The sequence below is a fragment of the Leuciscus leuciscus genome (assembly GCF_965113295.1).
Source record: "Leuciscus leuciscus genome assembly, chromosome: 20".
NCBI classification, from domain to species: Eukaryota; Metazoa; Chordata; class Actinopteri; order Cypriniformes; family Leuciscidae; genus Leuciscus; species Leuciscus leuciscus.
This window is the reverse complement of record NC_138744.1, coordinates 28,779,647-28,798,643: the sequence shown is the minus strand read 5'-3', so window position 1 is coordinate 28,798,643 and position 18,997 is coordinate 28,779,647.

The window sequence follows — 18,997 nt, the reverse complement described above, 5'->3', positions numbered from 1 at the left end:
GATTTTCTCCAGTTGGAATTTTGAAAGTTTGTTAAGGAACTGAAATTATACTCATTTATTATGTCTTTACAGTAAAAAATTCATATAGAGAATATAAATACAGATGCATGAAATGTTTGGTTGCAAATATTCTCTTGATTTCCATCGCTGTGGTTGCTGCACAAAGAACAAAAGTATTGCTGTAATAGCTCAGAAATAAACCACCTTTTTACATGTACAATTACAAGGAACCGGTTTGATAATTACTCTAGCAAGCCTAAAAGTTAAATAAATAAATCGAGCAAAAATAAAGGGAAAAGGATGCATTTGACAGTCACATTTATTGAAACACAGGAGGCAACACATGAGCGTGAATAACAGGACGGGCTGTAATTACTGGGGTATAGGCAGTGTGCTGCATACATTTGTGTCAGCTCAGAGACAAATGACCCTTTTAGTACATGTCATAAGATTCTTGTGTCAGGACGTGCCGGTGCGCGTATAAATCTAACAGGTCCATCTTCTAGACTCCATAATTACATCAAATGAAGGAATTAGTGCTTTTCTGCACAGCAAAAGTCCCAGTGCCCCTCAATTTCTCAACCGCTGTGGTGTGGCAACAGGCACCACACACCCTTTGTGCAGGAACACTGGAAATAATTGTGGAGCTGCATGTGGTTCATAAATCTACTTGGTGATGGTTTGTTAGATAATCTTTTAATTTCAAAGAGCCTCAGCACTTCTGTGACAGATAGATACATCAGTTATATTAACATTCTTAAAGCAGTTCAACTGCACTGCTCATGTAATGTGACGTGCTGAGGTTAGTGTGTAGAGCCCAACATGGCGGTTCTGAAAACTTTTTTGGACACTTCAATATTTCATCATCATTTGAACTTTAGGCCCAGACATACCTCCAATGATACACAGATCTGTCCTACAGGTCCCTTATGTGATGATGAAGATAATGATGATGATGATGATGGCACAGACAGTGGTGATGACGATGCTAATAGTAATGATGGCAATGATGGAGATGACATAATGATGAAGCAGATGACAGTGGTGAATGATGTTAATGATGTTGTTGGATTTATGATAAGAACCATACAGGCTCATCCCTCAAAAAAGGTACTGTGATAACTAGAAAGCGTTATGCTGTGTATTGTACACAGTGAAATACAGTGGACTACATTCAACATAATGACTGCATACACATCACCATGAAGATAATAAACAATGAGTTATGTGTTATTAGGCGCAGTTTGTAATCCCTGTCATACCCTGTCGGCTTCAGTATCTCGGGATCCGTGATGTATACGTCCTGCATAACACTCCATTCAGGTTTTTTTTTTTTTTTTTTTACTCACAAACTGTACGTGATCATACTCAGAAATTGACTTCAAGGAAAATTAAGAAACTGCTAAAAACTGTCAAAAAACTGTCAGCAGCCAAATCACCCTGTGACCCAAGACTGGTTAAGCAGGGTTGAGCCTGGTCAGTACCTGGATGGGTGACCTCCTGGGAAAGCTATGGGTTGCTGCTGGAAGAGGTGTTAGTGAGGCCAGTAGGGGGTTCTCACCCTGTTGTCTGTGTGGGTCCTACTGCCCCATGCATAGTGATGGGGACACTATACTGTCAAAAAGCACCGTCCTTCAGATGAGACGTTAAACCGAGGTCATGACTCTCTGTGGTCATTAAAAATCCCAGGATGTCCTTCGAAAAAAGAGAAGGGGTGTAACCCCGGCATCCTGGCCAAATCCAATTACATAGATGCTTTCTATGTAAAGCGCTTTGGGTACCAAGAAAAGCGCTATATAAATTTATCTAATTATTATTATTAAAGTATGGTGTAATGCATAACTTCTGATGCATGAAGATATTTTGGCCACACTTTTTATTAGGTGGTCTTAAAGGTATAATTCTGAATTCTGTCATTAATTACTCACCCTCATGTCGTTCCAAACCCGTAAGACGTTTGTTCATCTTCGGAATACAAATGAAGATATTTTTGATGAAATCTGAGAGCTTTCTGTCCCTCCATTAGCAGCTATGAAACTGACAATTTTGATGCTTCAAAAAGTTCATAAAGAGATTGTGAAACTAATCCATAAATCGAGCGGTTTAGTCCAACTTTTCAGAAGAGACATGATTGTTTTATACGATGAACATATAGCATTTAGGCTTTTATTCAATATAAACACTGTTCAGCGAACATAAACAGAAGCTCAACTGAACCAGCTTGACAACAAACAAACATCTTGCGGAAGCTCAAACGTGCTACATAAGACGAGAATGAACCTCATTGGTTCTTGCAAGTCAAGCAAACATGCTTGAGCTTCCGTTTACTACAACTGATGTGTGAGTTGATGAATGTTTATATGTGAATAAATGGCAAAATTCAATAGTTTTATGATCTCTTTATAAACTTTTTGAAGCAAAATGATAGCTGCCAATGGAGAAAGTGCTCATATTTCATCAAAAAGATCTTCATTTGTGTTCCGAAAAGGAACGGAAGTCTTACCGGTTTGGAACGACATGAGGGTGAGTAATTACTATCCGAATAAAAAATTTTGGGTGAACTATCCCTTTAACTTGTGATACAATACACTAACCCTACCTTTACTCCTAAACCCACCCATACCTCAAATTCATTAGCAATACATGTGGGAATTTTACAGAAATACATGTAGCTAAACAGTAAATGAATAGTGTTGTGGGTATAAGGTAATATAAAGTGTGACTAAGATATTTTCTTTCGTGTCACAAGTCAACATATTGTTTGCATACGTTTGCTTCATACGTTTGCAACATACGTTTGCTTCGTCCACCTCCTTTTCAAACCATGCACTTGTATAATTTGTCCGTCATGTTGCCTGTTATGTTGATTTGTGAGAAAATTAGAGTGCTGGTTTGAAATAAACATCATCATCATCATCAAACATATGACAAATTCCAGATCTGTTTTGTCACTCATGTTTTCATTCATTTCATTTTTTTTTTTTTTTTTTTTACTGAAGCAAAGATTTGTGTTTTAAACTTATTTGAAGTGTTTCATGCATTTTCTGTAAAGCTGCTTTGAAATGATATATATTCTGAAAAGCACTATACAAATAAATGTGAATTGAATTGAATTGAAAAAAACACAACCATGGAGACTGGCAGTAAAGCTCTATTGTAAACGTGTATCACACCATTGCAATGCTAAATCAGTTCCGATGGAACACAGAGTTCCAGTTTCTGTCCCTGGACCAATTTAATATGGGGTGCTTGAATGCAGGCAATCTCCATTTCGCCGTGAAAACGAGTGTTTCAGCTGTTTCCTGAAACTGCACTTTGACAATATCTTATTTACTTGGGACACTTGTCTGCCAAACATGATGACTTCAAAATGGCTGACATGCTCCGATGAGGACAAGCAGCTATTGATTTTCCGTGTCATCGAAACAAAGAAAAAGCCACTTTCATACAGTCTCCTCCAGCGCTGTGAAATACCGTCATCAATGATCATTCACGGTGTGCAGGTGTGGGAAGACAAACCGGTTCTCCCTGGCAATCTTTCCTTCTATTCTAAGAGACAGTTTTTCTCCACCTCTTTCTTCTTTTCTTCAAGCATAACAGCTAACAATTACCCATACATTGGTGAGGTCTTGCAATGACATGATTGCTGTAACAGTCTAGTAGTCACACCAGCATGTGTGCCCTCCATGGACCATGATGTCAAAACACAGCAACATGCCCTTTAGTTTTCCCTGCAACCTCTATGGTCAGTTGCAAAAAAAAAAAAAAAAAGTAAATTCCCTTGAATTCACAATCAGACCTTGCCTTATTCAATGTTGTTATGTAAATATGTTATGTGTCAGAGAATATTGTTTTTGATTCAATCCCAAATCAATCCCATGTTCATAATATGTTTTGCATAATTACATACAGAAATATATTTTGTGTGAAGTGTTCAGTAGACACACCCATCTTAATGATTTATGTATACTGTTTATCATGCATGTACTGACCATAAACATTACAGTAACAATTAATTTACATACATACTGTATATCATAAAAAATAATCCTGTTTGACTTCTGGTCATCTGGACTTCTGGTCATCTGGTCATTTTAGGTCAAGGGGTGCTTCTCAATATCTCTCCTCGTTTCCTTGCTCCTCCGTCCTCCATCCTATGACCCGGGAACCGATCGAGCTCAGCCATCTTGAAGGACATCTCAATTCTCTAATTGCACCGCGAGGAGTCGAGGATCGACAAGTTAGGTTTCCTGAGGAGTAATGAGCGAGGATACAAAGGTGTATCCTTTGCGGAAGAGTTTTATTGACTAAACGCGACACACGTATAAATTCTCCTCCCCCTTCACATCGGTCACAATTATTTTAATTTATACTTTACCTTTGCAGTTTTCTTTTATAAACCACACAGCTCACATATTTCAACAGGGCATCTTGCTTTATTATTATTTATTATGAATTTCTTAAATAACCAAACTAATACAACATAAGGGCAGATCCTTTGAGCGCAGCTGATGACGCTATGAAGTGACGCTTGAGTGATCAAGTATTCCAATGTATAAAAAAGCTTTCATTCGATTTCTCCGTCCTCATTTTCTTTCCTTGCAGCCTTCCCTCGCATCCTACAGGGGGTGGAGCTGAGACATGAGGAAAGGAAGTGAGGAAAGGAAACGAGGATGCACAAATAAGAATTGAGAAGCACCCAAGGTATCGGCTGGCGGTCATTTGCGCCCTCTAGTGGTTGGGAAAGGGAACATGGCCACTGGATCACTTCAGGTGGCTTCAACGCCTACTGGTAGTTTAGAATTCAATGAGCAATCCATTCATAGATATAGTTCAATTGTTCAGTGCAGCCACTCAGTCCAAATGAGAAAACAGCCTAAAACTAGAGCAAATGTATAAATCAAAGATTCAATTTGAGCATCTGCTTTCACCTGCTTTATTTTTGGTTCACAGCACACCTGCCATAATACTGCAAGATGCATCCATTCTACCTTCAATGTTGCCTGTCAATTACAGATGTTGAGAGGATGGAAACTCACACTGCCTCAGCATTCCACACAGTGAATGGTTCAGGTGTTTGCAGCAGGAGAGGAATATATGGAACTCCTAGATTCCAGAAGGTCTAAGATGATGTATAAGTGTGCTCTGGGGAAATATTAACAGATTAATATGAACTTAGAGACTCTCATAAGACTCATATGGTTTATATTCAAATATGCAGAATCGCACCGATCCAGAAACATGATAAAAATCAAAGCTCTTTTTCAAACCAATTTCAAGTGTCAGAGATTGTAAGTTGTAGAGATCTCAAACTTGTTGGGATGGTTCCAAATCTCCCACCCTCTCCCCCATTACTCAGTTACAGCTTGGCCAACTTTATAAGCACACAGTTACCGGAGCAAGTAGTGAGTGGTTATCTTTATTCATTGGTCACCTCTCTGGTCTCTGTGCGCAACAGTGATTGTCCTCAAATGTTTGAAAACCACAAAAACATCCCCAAAATGTTAATAGTATACAAATCCAATAAGTGACAAGCAATTTGTGCAAAATCTGACAGGGTGAATTAAGATAAGCGGTTTTCTGTGATGCATGAGCATCTTACAGTTCTAATTAACCTTCCTACTGCTCTAATTAATTAAATTCCAGCAAGGTCAAGCGCTATGAATTGAACAATTAAGCATTTACCCGGTACGAGACATTTGCAGTGTTAACTTAGTTAGGGTCTGCCTTGAGTGCTGCAGTAATGCGTGAATGCAGGGGGTTTCGGTGTCTTTCCAGCAACCTGCTTGGCGCATCTGCTGATGGTTGCGCGTGTATGTTTGGGGAGCACTCACATGTGTTATTCTCTATCCATCTGCCCACAAGTCGTCATGTGAAAGTCGGCAGAGGGCAAGAAACTGCAAAGAAACCTGGCACCAGCACTTTCTAGTTTTATGGTCCTTGTTGCAACTTGAGCCTGAGATACCACCAGGGTAATGAGGCAGTTGGACACAACAGCTTGCTGATGTTCCAGAAAGGCACTAATAACTAGGTATCATTTACAATGTGAGTCCCCCCAAGACCTAACCCATTCCTGTCTAGCAGTGTGTAACCTGCCAAATGTGACTGCCAACTGTTCCTGTCCTCAGGACATCCTTCGATTTGGCACTTGTACAGTGTTCGGATGTGACAGCAGGCCTGACACCATCCTTTGTGGAATTGTTAGCAATATTGTTGTGCCTCCTTATCAACTTGAACTCAGAGAAAAACACATAATGCATTAATTTATCTCATCTTTGGTTAAGTATAAAGGTCTTTCAAAAAAAATTCCTGTAACTTGATTTCATTCGTAATTAAGGTAAAAAATTACCGTAGTATAATTAGTTAAAAATATATTTTTTGTCAAGCACCCAACCCTGAGCATATATTTGCCAGTGATGTGCATGCTTTGGCCTTGTTTTGCATCCGTAATTAAGGTAAAATGGTTGAAAAATCGAGAGTTGTGACTCGCACCACTTTGATTGTACTTATAAATGTAAGGCAGCAATTCAATAAAAATGTACAATTTTACTGGGGTGACATTTTGAAATCTATTTTGTTTTCCTTTGGCTTCTACATTTTTTCAGTAATCCAGTGTTGCCAGATATGCCAGTGACATTGGTGGATTTTATAAACATGTTTAATGATTAAAATTATATTGATTAATTGTGCAACTAAAATTACAAAAATGTTGTTGTATCAACCAGTCAGAACAGGCGAATCGAATGGGTGGCATGGGGTGGCAATAATAATTATACATAATAATTAGTTCTGTCCCCTATCAGTATGTCACCATGGTGTCTGATTTAATTAGAGTTTGAGTTCAGGTGTGTCTAGTTAATTAGTCTCGTTAGTTCATCCATTTTCTGTGTATTTAACCCCTATGTTTAGTCCTGATTCCTGTCTAGTTTTCTGTTATTGTTGTGTTTTCCCTGATTGTTTTGTTATTATATTCATAGTCAAGAGTGTTTTGTTATTTGTTACTAAACCTTTTACTACTGCACCTAGATCCTGCAATCTTTATTACTTGCAACTGACTGTGACAGAATAACAGACCCAAGAAATGGATCTAGCAGCAGCAGCAGCAGTGGAGATTCTCTTCCTAGTGGGAGCTGTCCCTTGAGGCCCACACTCAAAGGTATTTTTGATCTGGTTCCTTTCATCCATTATGGTGACACCAGCCTCTGTGTTGGGCCTCAGGGAACTTCTAGGACTATGTGGAGTGGGTTCTTGTCCACAATGGATCCCACTTTACCATCGTGGAGAGTGAGGGGAAAACCAGCATGCCAGCCACAGCCACCTTTCCAGTGTGTGAAATCTAAGTATGTTCCAGTGAATATTTTAGAGTCTGTTCACGTCATGGCCGCCACGCCTGAGTCTCCAACCCCAGAATCTACATTGTGTGCAGTGTTGACAATTTTGGCCACGGCTATTGTGTGTGTTTGAGCCGTACATACATCCACTCCAGTTCCTGACCCGAGTCCAGTGACGGCTCCAGCCCACAACCCATAGTGGCCAAGCAAAGCTCCCGGGTTGAGGCTACAGAGGCCGATCCACCCTGGGTCCCCTGAACTGCCGGCCCAGGGAGGGTGGGGTACTGGCACGTTTTAAGTTCATGTCTGTTTATTTTAATTAATTCTGTTCTCTATTGGTTTGTCACCATGGTGTCTGAATTGATTTGAGTTTGAGTTCAGGTATATCTATATGTGGCCGAGTGAATAAGGATTGTGTACGGGGTGGGGCGTGTATTTAGTTTGCTCTATAAATAGCGCAAAGGTTAGTAGACCGGCGTAACTTCCTGACGTTTTCTCTTCCATCTCCTTCCGGTGTTGTGACCCCGAAGCACCATAGCGAGGTGTGAGTTTGGCATTTGCTGTAATGTATAAAGACGTTTAGTTTATTTATATTGTTGATTCTGTGTTGAAAGCAGGGAAATCCTCGATACACGAGTGTGGGTGATTAATGTGGCTAGTGTCGCGTGATGAATGCTGTGTAGAGCCTATAGCAACGAGCTGGATCACCCAGTCTATTCCACTCTTGGATTACGGCAGAGGTGTGTGTGTCAGATTGTTAGGATCGTTTCATTGATAAATGTTTATGTATAATTATTTGGTTATCTAACAATCGTGTATTTTGAATGTTTATGACGCTGTATGGGATTTGCCTCATAAGTAGTTTATTTGGGTTTGTATTTCAGATTTGAATATGTTTTTGTTTTTTTTAGGTTTTGTTTTTATTTGGCATATCTTTCTTTGTGGAGTTCTATGTGGACCTCTGACGTCTAGGCCGTGTTTTGCTTATGGTTTAATTTTGTTATGCAAATTTAAGTTTATGGTTATACTGATTTTTCTGTTTTGAACTGATATGTAGGTAATTGATTTTACTATTTGAGTTTGGTTTAGACCAACCGCTGAGGTTTATGTGATGTGAAAGGGGAGTTTTAATTTATATCTCCTGTGTTTTAGGAGCCAGCCTGTGTGGAAGTACTTTCCTCTGGGGTCATCTGGGCCTTTCCTCTCTTCACTGCATGTGGTGTGAGATTTCCTGCACTGCATGGGTATTGATTTGGGCGTGTAGAGTGGTTTGTATTATTCACTACACTTTTCTTTAGAAGTGGTTGGTTAATGATCTTGAGAACCGTGCGCGTGTGGTGTGTGCTCTTAGGGCTGCGGGTCCGTGGCCCAGTGACTTTCTCTTCTTCCCACAAGCTTGTTACTCCTGTCTTAAGACTGGTGGGTTGAGATTTTAATAATTGACCTAATATCTATATTTATTAAATTTTGTGATCCCTCTTTTATAGTATTTACCATTAAAATTGATTGATTCAGAGTTTCATGACTCCTGTTCAGTAAAAGTTGAGCTTGAAAGTCACGTCTTCATTCTTCCCATTTAGTACTGTCTATTTGAACTTGTGTTGCTGTTAAGTTATTTCCGTGGGTATTCAACCCGGTGGCGTAGTCGGGATCAAGTGTGACCTCACGCCACGGTTCTATATAGTTAATCTCATTAGTTCTGTTTGTGGTGTATTTAAGCCCTGTCTAGTTGTCTGTAATTGTCATGTTTTCCCGGTGGTTCTGTTACCATTTTAATAGTTAAGAGTGTTTCTAATTCGTTGTTAATAACTTTTACGGCTGCACCTAGATCCTGTCTTTATTACCTGCAACTGACTGTTACAAAGCACACATTTCTATAAGTTGTTCTCATGGGCTGCAAAGTCAGGTTAATTTACTTCAAGAACCAATGACTTTATAGTGAGTCAAACACACTGTGCAACAATTGTAGCCCGATTCACAAAGAAATGGATCAAATCAGTCTGTAGAATCCTGTACTGAACAAATTCACTCAGAGTGGTTACTACTGTATATCAACGTCTGGCCACTTAGTGAACTGCGACATAACTTCTGCTTGGGAAAAAAAATTCTAAACCTACTTCTGCACACCAAGCTCAGACAATGTGTTATACATCCCTATTTGGACAGAACTAGTTTTCCCTGAGAAGATTGGGGGAAATTCATCACAGATTTTTATCCCATGCAAATTGAGCACTGTCAACCTCAAACTATGGGGGGAAATTCCTGTTTTTCATCTCTCAGCGGTCCTTTGAGAAATCTAATCCTGTGTGGGAAAGGTTATCTGTGATCGCAGTATATTATTGTGGTATACTGACTACCTGCTCCACTTGCATTATGAATACAGAACTTTGCCATCCAGCGAAAAATAACATCAATAAGATGATCCTGATCACAGAAATAATGTCATCGTTAGGCAATAATCTAATGTTTTAGACTACACTCTTCAATGGAGTTCTACTGTATATAGAACCCTAGAGTTCTCAACTCTATTTTAAAGGGCACCTATTATGCCCCTTTTCACAAGATGTAAAATAAGTCTCTGATGTCCCCAGAGTGTGTATGTGAAGTTTTAGGTCAAAATACCCAACAGATAATTTTTTACAGCATGTTTAAATTGTCATTTTTTGGTGCTCAGAAAAATGCACCGTTTTAGTGCAAATGAGCGGCTGCTGCCGCCCAAAGGGCGGAGCCTTACGAGCTCGCTCTCAGAGCCAGGACAATCTCATCTGATAATATCAAAACAGAAACTCTCAGTAGCGGACGGTGTACATTTTGACCTGGAGTTGGACAATAATGCCCACAGAGCCAGAGAATATATGCTGTATGGAGACAGAACAGGTATAGTTTAGTTTAATTACGGACGGTTATAACTAATTTGTCATCTGCTTTTTCCCACTATTAATACAAGCCTGCTGTAGCAAACCCAGTCCGAATGATGACCAAAATATACTCAGGAGTTCAATGAAGTTTATTGTACATCACACAAAAGATGAAGCGTTAGTTTTACTCCAGAAAATCACTGTAAGAGCTAATAAACACAGTGCGCATTAAAGTCTTATCCATAAACTGTCTCTCTCTCCCTTTCATTATCATCAACATACACAGCGAAGTACACAAAACACTTGTTATATCCGACCAACAGTAAACAAATATATATATATACACACCTTCTCAGAGGGTGCTTAATAAACTGGTAAACTTTATATCCGTACACCGACTCAATGAGCTGTCATAAAGTGTGCGCTCCCACTTTCATTTCTGCCGTGGCCAGTCGCTCCGGAGACTGTAAGCTTGATCACAAACAGTTGGTACTGATCCATCCTCTAGTAACAAGAGTAAATGAAGACTGCTATATTCATTCTTACATTCAACAACAAAACACTGCAATCGCTTAGGAGACATTCTTGTCAATAGTTGCTCCAGCGTCGAAACAATGGCGGACTTTGTCCAGCTCACTCAGGGAGGGTCTATGCTCAAACTGCAGTGTCAATCAACAGTCGTGGGCGGGGCCTGTGCAAAGTGACGTCACATTGCCCCAAATCTGAGAACGGCTTGTTCTGAGACAGTGCTTATTATTTATGGGGAATTAAAAAAAAAAAGCACTGTGTGGATTTTTATCATTATAGGGTGGTTGTGTACACACACTGCCAACACACATTTATGTTCAAACATCATGTAAAAGTGAATTTTGCATAATAGGTGCCCTTTAAAGAATCCTTTATGCCAAAAAGGTTCTATATATGGAGAAATGTCTTAAATGATTACATAATACTTTCATGTTTAACAGGTTTCAAAAAAATTGTTCTAGTGATAAGGATGTTTACGAGCTCTTTGATTCATAAAATTTCATAAAAAAAAAAAAAAAATAAAAAAAAACACATTATATGATCCCATGATGGGAACCCCTAAAAGGTTATAAAGCGCCTGACAGAATGCTTTATGGTTCTATATTGAACATTTTCTTCTAAACGAGTTCTTATTATTCTAACTGTTCATCACATATATATATATATATATAGGCCTCAAAATAAATATACTACATTATACATAATTATTAGGTGAGAAAACTTGATATTAACAGCCTACTAAACCATAGTAAGTTTTTCATATGTTTTTTTTAAACACTTTTCCACGTCGAAGACGTTTTTATAAATATGAACGTTGGCATGGATTTTAGCGTACGCACACTCTAAGATCAAATCTGTCTGTACCCTAAAATCCATGCCAACGTTCATATTTATAAGAACATCTTTGATGTGGAAAATTGCTTAACTATTCCTTTTGGCAGAGAGTCGGAGAACTGCAGGTATTTGAAAATCAAAGTAATTCTTGCCGCTCGCCATTCTCAAGTAAAGCCGTTCTCAAGTAAAGGATTTGGACGTTGACTGGTGCTCTTTCATATATTAATTACATTAATTAGGCGGTGTTTACAAGGTGGAGATCTGAAACCATTCAGTTGTGCACAATTTCAAGATCATTTGCGATTTATAAGTTTTACATCTGGAAGAGAGGCGTAGCCACGTCTTTTTGTGTGTATGTTCGTTCTCTTAATCACACATACACACATTTGAGAAATGATCTTAAGATCTGAAAGATCAAGAGAAATGTGGGGCAGTTTTTACACAGCATTTTATGAATGAGGCCACCTGTGTCAATGTGGGTTTCCTCCGGGTACTCTGGTTTCCCCCACAGTCCAAACATATGCAGGATAGGTGAATTGGAGAGGGCAATTGGAAAAAGTGCCCATAGGTATGAGTGAGCGTGTGCATGTGTCCAGGGTGTTTCCCCGCCTGCAGCCCGAGATGTTGGGATAGGCTCCAGCCTCCTGCCACCCTAGAAATAATCTTCTAGATTTGCTCCTGTAGAACACTGAAATGGTTTATTGGTCAGGTGCTTAATATTTTCATTACAGTTGCAATGGCTAACCTCTATACATTTGGATGGGTTTTTGAACAACCTTTTGGGCTGGAAAAAGTGATCAGGTAACCCTAGTTCAGTCTTGAATGTTCTAATAAAAGACGATGGGGGGTAAAGAAAGGATTGATTTTAAGAAAAAATCTGAAAATGCTTGATACCTTTCCATCTTTTCTTTGCCAAAAGTGACTTTCACACAACTATCACAGTCCAAATTAAAACCGAAAGGTTAACGACCTTTGAAACTGTCGCCAGTGGTTCCTGCACTATTTACTTCAGGGTTTAAATGTTGCCTCACTCAGTTTCACATTGAGATTTATTGGAAGCGAGTCCGTCCCAGAACAAAACAGGCTGCAAAACAGATCTTTAACGAGCCCAGCATTAATCCACTATAGCTCAGATCCAAAAACAAGGCCGTTAACATGCGTGATACACCCGTCGGGGGGAAGAAAAAAAAGAGGTGTCACTTTGAGAAAGTGAATATATAACAGATGGTTATTTATATTTTTCTCAGAGTTGATGTAATTACATAGGCGTTCTAAAACACATTTTATTATGGGGAGTGCATCAGGACAAATGAAACCCCTGCAGAGGCATGGGTTAATTAGGCTATTACGTATTCATTTTATATCATCCTTGGCAGGGAGAGCAAGCTTTACCACCCCCACCTAAACTGCTTATTAAAGACGAGTTTAGGTGTTGTTGAGAAGACAGATGCACGGGTCCGGCTCTATACATAAGAAAAAAGAAAAATCCTGCAAGAGTAATCTTGAGATAATAGATATTATGGATGTTCTGTTTTCACAAGAAACAATGAGTTATCCAATTACCACCCTGCTTAGGTAGCACTTGTATAAAAAGATTAATGGTCTGCAGGTTTGTCCCACATGGAATGTCTCTTTAAAGCAAATCCCAAGTAACTCGTATGAGAACGTAAGAAAACTAGTCCAGGGTGTTGTATATTAATCAACAAGGGATAACAAATTACATATGGGAAAGAGTAACATTAAGTAGCTACATGCATGTGAAAGGGCACAGTGGTAAATAACGAGACAACAAGGGAACTCGAATGTTGTTGTGGACAGACTTGTACACCCCAAAAGAGATTATTCCTAAGATCATGAAATTTATACTGGTTAGTGTCTGAGAAGTACTGATTAAATGTAAGTATATGCCTCTTTTAGGTGAACTGTCATTTTCTTGCTAAAATACTTACAGTTGAATATGCAGAGACAACTCTAAGTAAGCAAGTTGTTCATTTCTCCAAAAAGCGAAACACTGTGTATGTTGTTCTGTATGTGTGAACATCATGACCAGCCAGATTTGAGCTTGTAAAATAGCAGCATCGACCATCTAAACTGTTTAAGACCATTTTCAAATTGAAGCTGTTTATTCAGCAGTAGGTTGTGATTGTGTTTTGGACTACACACGCCTGCACACATGTGTATATATATATATATATATATATATTATGCGCATGTGTGCGACATCGGTGTTTGCGCAGAGGTTGCATAGGTTTGCACAGAGAAAACGGATAATCGTTTGCACCTTGGAACCTATTTCCGGGAGTGCGTTCTTGAGCCACCAGGCACTGTTTTGTGCGGATGGGCGGCCGGAGCGTGTTGAGGGTTTTCTGTTAGAACGGTGTTGTGTTAGCGGCCCCATAGTTAATAACTAATGATCTTCGCAACGGAAGTGAATCAATCACAACTAACTTTAGCAGGACAATAACTTTATCCTAGAGCTGCTGTAAAGCCAAAACAATCTCTGTTACTGTAATTTCCTATTATCACTGTAAAGCTGCTTTAAAACAATTCATATTGTTAAAAGCGCTATATAAATGAAGGCGACTTGATTTGACTTGACTTCATCTAAGTAACTCAGGAATTGATCAGTTCACTATTTAGAATTCAGTGCATGTTAGAACAATACGGTTAGTTATCAGTCATTTCTATCTGATAGATTTCCAGAGTGGTTAATTCAAAATGACAAAGCTCTACAGATGATGTTTTTGCTTCTGGCTCTGTCCTCTAGCCCAACACTACCTCATGAGACACTGATCTCAGTTCTGTGGTTAATTAAATGATGCTAGTCCATTTGGGAGGTTAATCTGTGTGACACATGTTATTGGCATGTGTCAGATAAGAGCTGCAGAGTGAGTGAGAGACAGCTCAACTGTTGTACGTCCTCAGGGAACGTAAGACAGTTTTCTTTTATGCCATGAGAGATCATTAAATTGTCACAACAGACTTTGGAAGACTTTGTTGGCAATGGGTGATTATACATAGAATCAAGAATGGCAAAGTTACAGTACAACGAAAGGTAAACATGACTAATAAATAATATGTTAACAGCTGATATTCTGCATTAAGACGAAATGCCTTTATAGTATGTAGTAAACTTTAAACTTCTCGACCTTTTATGAAGTATCCTCTGACTTACATCTGCCATGTTGTCACTGTTCTTTGACACTTTTTTTATTTTTTTATTTTTATTTTTTACATTTTTTATGACAGTATTTGAAATTTGAAAAATAATTTTGTTGGTACTAATAGCGCTTGTTCTTGAACAGCAACCAGGGTCACTATTCTCCATCCTTTTTTCAGTGTATCATAAGGGTATTGTTCAACAACTGTTTCGTGAACACTGCACATTCACACATCATACTGGTTAGTTACTTTTGTTGACCATAAGTTGGAAATTTGTCTTTGGTTTCAACATACAGGCATCAACACAACAACCTACAGACAGAGAATACAAACTATATAAAAAATATATTGTATATTTAACTGTGAAAGACTGTAAAAATGCTACAGCTAAAACATGTTAATTTTAACGGTAAGATGACATTCCCAGTGTGACACTTCACATTGTATGGTTTATAATTTTTAATAATTGTTTCTTCTTATTTTTATTTTTTATTTTTTTAGCACTTATGTACATTAGAGTTTTATGTTGCATCCTATATATTTAAATTAAATTATTGAGTTATTTTAGAGTCATGTGTGTTACCATGATGATGTTTTATATAGGTGCATGACACCGTAAATTGTAAATTTAGAGGTTGTTGTCAAGTCACCTTCATTTATATAGCGCTTTTAACAATATAGATGGTTTCAAAGCAGCTTTACATGATAATAGTAAGTTACAATAACAGAGATTGTTTTGGCTTTACAACAGATCTAGAATAAAGTTATTGTCCAGCTAAAGTTAGTTTTGATTGATTGATTGGAGAAAACCAGGCACTGCTCATCACCTGTCCATTACAGTCTCAACAGTGAAGCATGGTGGTGGCAGCATCGTGCTGTGGGGGTGTTTTTCAGCTGCATGGACAGGACGACTGGTTGCAATCGAGGGAAAGATGAATGCAGCCAAGTACAGGGATATCCTGGACGAAAACCTTCTCCAGAGTGCTCTGGACCTCAGACTGGGCCGAAGGTTCACCTTCCAACAACACAATGACCCTAAGCACACAGCTAAAATAACGAAGGAGTGGCTTCACAACAACTCTGTGACTGTTCTTGAATGGCCCAGCCAGAGCCCTGACTTAAACCCAATTGAGCATCTCTGGAGAGACCTGAAAATGTCTGTCCACCAACGTTTACCATCCAACCTGACAGAACTGGAGAGGATCTGCAAGGAGGAATGGCAGAGGATACCCAAATCCAGGTGTGAAAAACTTTTTGCATCTTTCCCAAAAAGACTCATGGCTGTATTAGATCAAAAGGGTGCTTCTACTAAATACTGAGCAAAGGGTCTGAATACTTAGGACCATGTGATATTTCAGTTTTTCTTTTTTAATAAATGTGCAAAAATGTAAACAATTCTGTGTTTTTCTGTCAATATGGGGTGCTGTGTGTACAATAATAAAAAAATAAAAAAAATAACTTAAATGATTTCAGCAAATGGCTGCAATATAACAAAGAGTGAAAAATGTAAGGGGGTCTGAATACTTTCCGTACCCACCGTACGTTCCGTATATATAATTATTTAATTTTTTTACAGAATTTTAGCAACCACAGCTGCCAGTTTTCTGTAAAACACATGTTATTTTCTATAGAAATTACAAAACTGAAAAATTAACACACAAACACACACATACAGTTCTGTGCAAAAGTCTTAGGAATGTTAGTATTTTCACTCCAAAAAATGGTTTTAAGCCAGTTATTTGTATCATTTGTTGTAGTGTGTCAGAAGGAAATATCAGTTCACATTTCCAAACAATCATTTTGCCACTAATTGTAATAATGCAGTGACATTTTTGTATGCACAAGGAGTCTGACAACAGCCGGTATGATCCACATGGAGATCTGATCTCACAATCATGGAATCCATTCGGGATTACATGAAGAAACAGAAAAAAAAACTGAGATAGACTAAATCCATAAAAACTGCGGCAACGTCTCCAAGACGCTTGAAACCTACCGGCGAAGGTACCTGGAAAAACTGTGTGTAAGTGTACCTAGGACAAAAGGTGTCACACCAAATATAGATTTGATTTAGTTAATAGATAATAGATTATTGATAAATCAACTCTATTTATGACATTACTTGTTAAAGTATCCTCACTTTACAGCATTTTTACACAAGTGCCTAAAATTTTTCACAGTAGCTTTGCAGGTAGGATTCTTCAAGTGTATTGGAGACATTTCCGTGTTTTTTTTTTTTTATGGATTTTGTCTGTTTCAGTTTTTTTTTTTTTTTTTTTTTTTTTTTTTTTTTTTATGTAATCACATTCGTCTTGGAGACGTTGCCACAGTACTTCTGGATTTAGTCAGTCTCAGTGTATTTCTGTTTCTTCATGTAATCCCAGACGGATTCAATGAGGGTGAGATCAGATCTCCATGTGGATCATACCAGCTGTTGTTAGACTCCTTTTGCATTCAAAAATGTCACTGGATTATTACAATTACAATTAATGACAAAATTAATGTTTGTAAATGCAAACATTGCATACAAAATGTAAATAAAGACGCAAACTGATAAAAGTTAAAACTGCTAACTGTTTCCACCCAGTGTCCTTTAAGAATCAGGGCTTGCAATTGTTCACAGAGTGTTTTGACAAAATGTTTTTTTTTAAGTAAAGTACACATATTTGGACACATGCAGAAGTTGATGCTGATAGTAATTTTCAGCTACAACCATTAAAAGATCTCAGGGTAAAAGATGCTGATAGTAATTTTAAGCTACAACCTTTAAAAGATTTCAGGGTCAAGATGTGTTCTAAAAATGACAATACTTCTTATTTCCAAAGCAATGCTTTAGTAATTCTGGTTACGCTAACGGCTAGAACAAACAGCAGGAGGCAAAGAGTCTGCAATGCAAATATTGCTATTAAAAATCAATTAGCCTATAATCAAATGCTTTGTTTACAATGTAATTCAAACATAAATGTTTTTCCTCTGCAAAATCAAGACAACACATAAAACAAAGGTCAGGATTGTGATGATCCTCTAGCTATTAACTCAGTGAGAGGCAGTTATCTTCGCTTGAATTACAGCAGCAATCTGACGCGCTCTCAGCGTGAAACCAATAAGCACTTATGGCGCCCGTGATGCCTATTAGAAACAGTTGTTGGAATATTGTCTTCATATTGCATTTCAATAGTCAAAACAAGAAATGACAACTTTCATGCTTACATTTGTTACCCTTCGGTGGTTGCTTATGTCAGTTTTGATAGCTCTCTACCACAAACGCTCCATTGGAGTCAAAGTATACTGATAAAAACACATCTCACAGTTCAGTGAATCTGTCTGCTGTGACACCACCATCGAAGAATGAGTTCCCAGTTCTTATCCATCGTCCCTTTGGCCATATATATATATATATATATATATATCAAATACTGTTTTCACTCTGCACTACGTAATTGGATGTGAAAAAAAATTATGACCTGAAGAGATACAACTGCTTCTAATGTATGATACACGTAATTACTCCCTGGGCTGAAATGGGGATTGTGGATCAGTCTATATTGTATTCAGGGGGTCAGATTGCTGACCTTTGCCCAAGACAGGATGCTTATATTTCAGGAACATAATAACAATAATAATAATGTAAAATGTAAAAGGAGAGTTACTCTTAAATAAAGATTGAACTTAATAAAGATCTATGGATAAGAAAAAAAATATATTGTTATGCATAATATGAATAATATATTTAGTAATAATAATAATGATTAGTAGTAGTAGTAGTTACGTTAACACATTTTATGCAAAGTTATTTTTGTGATGTATTATATTACAGATTTATTTGTATATGTTTTTTGATTCACACTTATTACTTTAAATAAGTTGATTTAATTTTTTGAGTGCTGTTGTTGAGTGCTGTTTTTTTTTTTTTTTACCCACTAAACAGTGGCATTTATCAGTAGTATAGATATCAAAGAACTGATTATACTGTAGAATGAATGAATATCAGTAAAAAAAAAACAAAAAAACAAGCAAAGTGACTGAGCCTCAGATTAAGACACAGCAGCACTGAGGATGGACCAATTCGACACTCCATTTCCATCATCCCCCTCGATCCCAGAGATGTGTCATTATCTGGTCCGGGGAGCATCTCAGAGGAGTCCTCGTGTAAGCGGTAGGGAGACCTGCCATGCAGCTCAGTCGATTAAGAGACAACCTGACAAGAGGTGGATGGATGGACTTTTATCAACGACTTCACTCTATGTTTCCTCTGAGACCTTGGTAAAATATATATTTTCCACT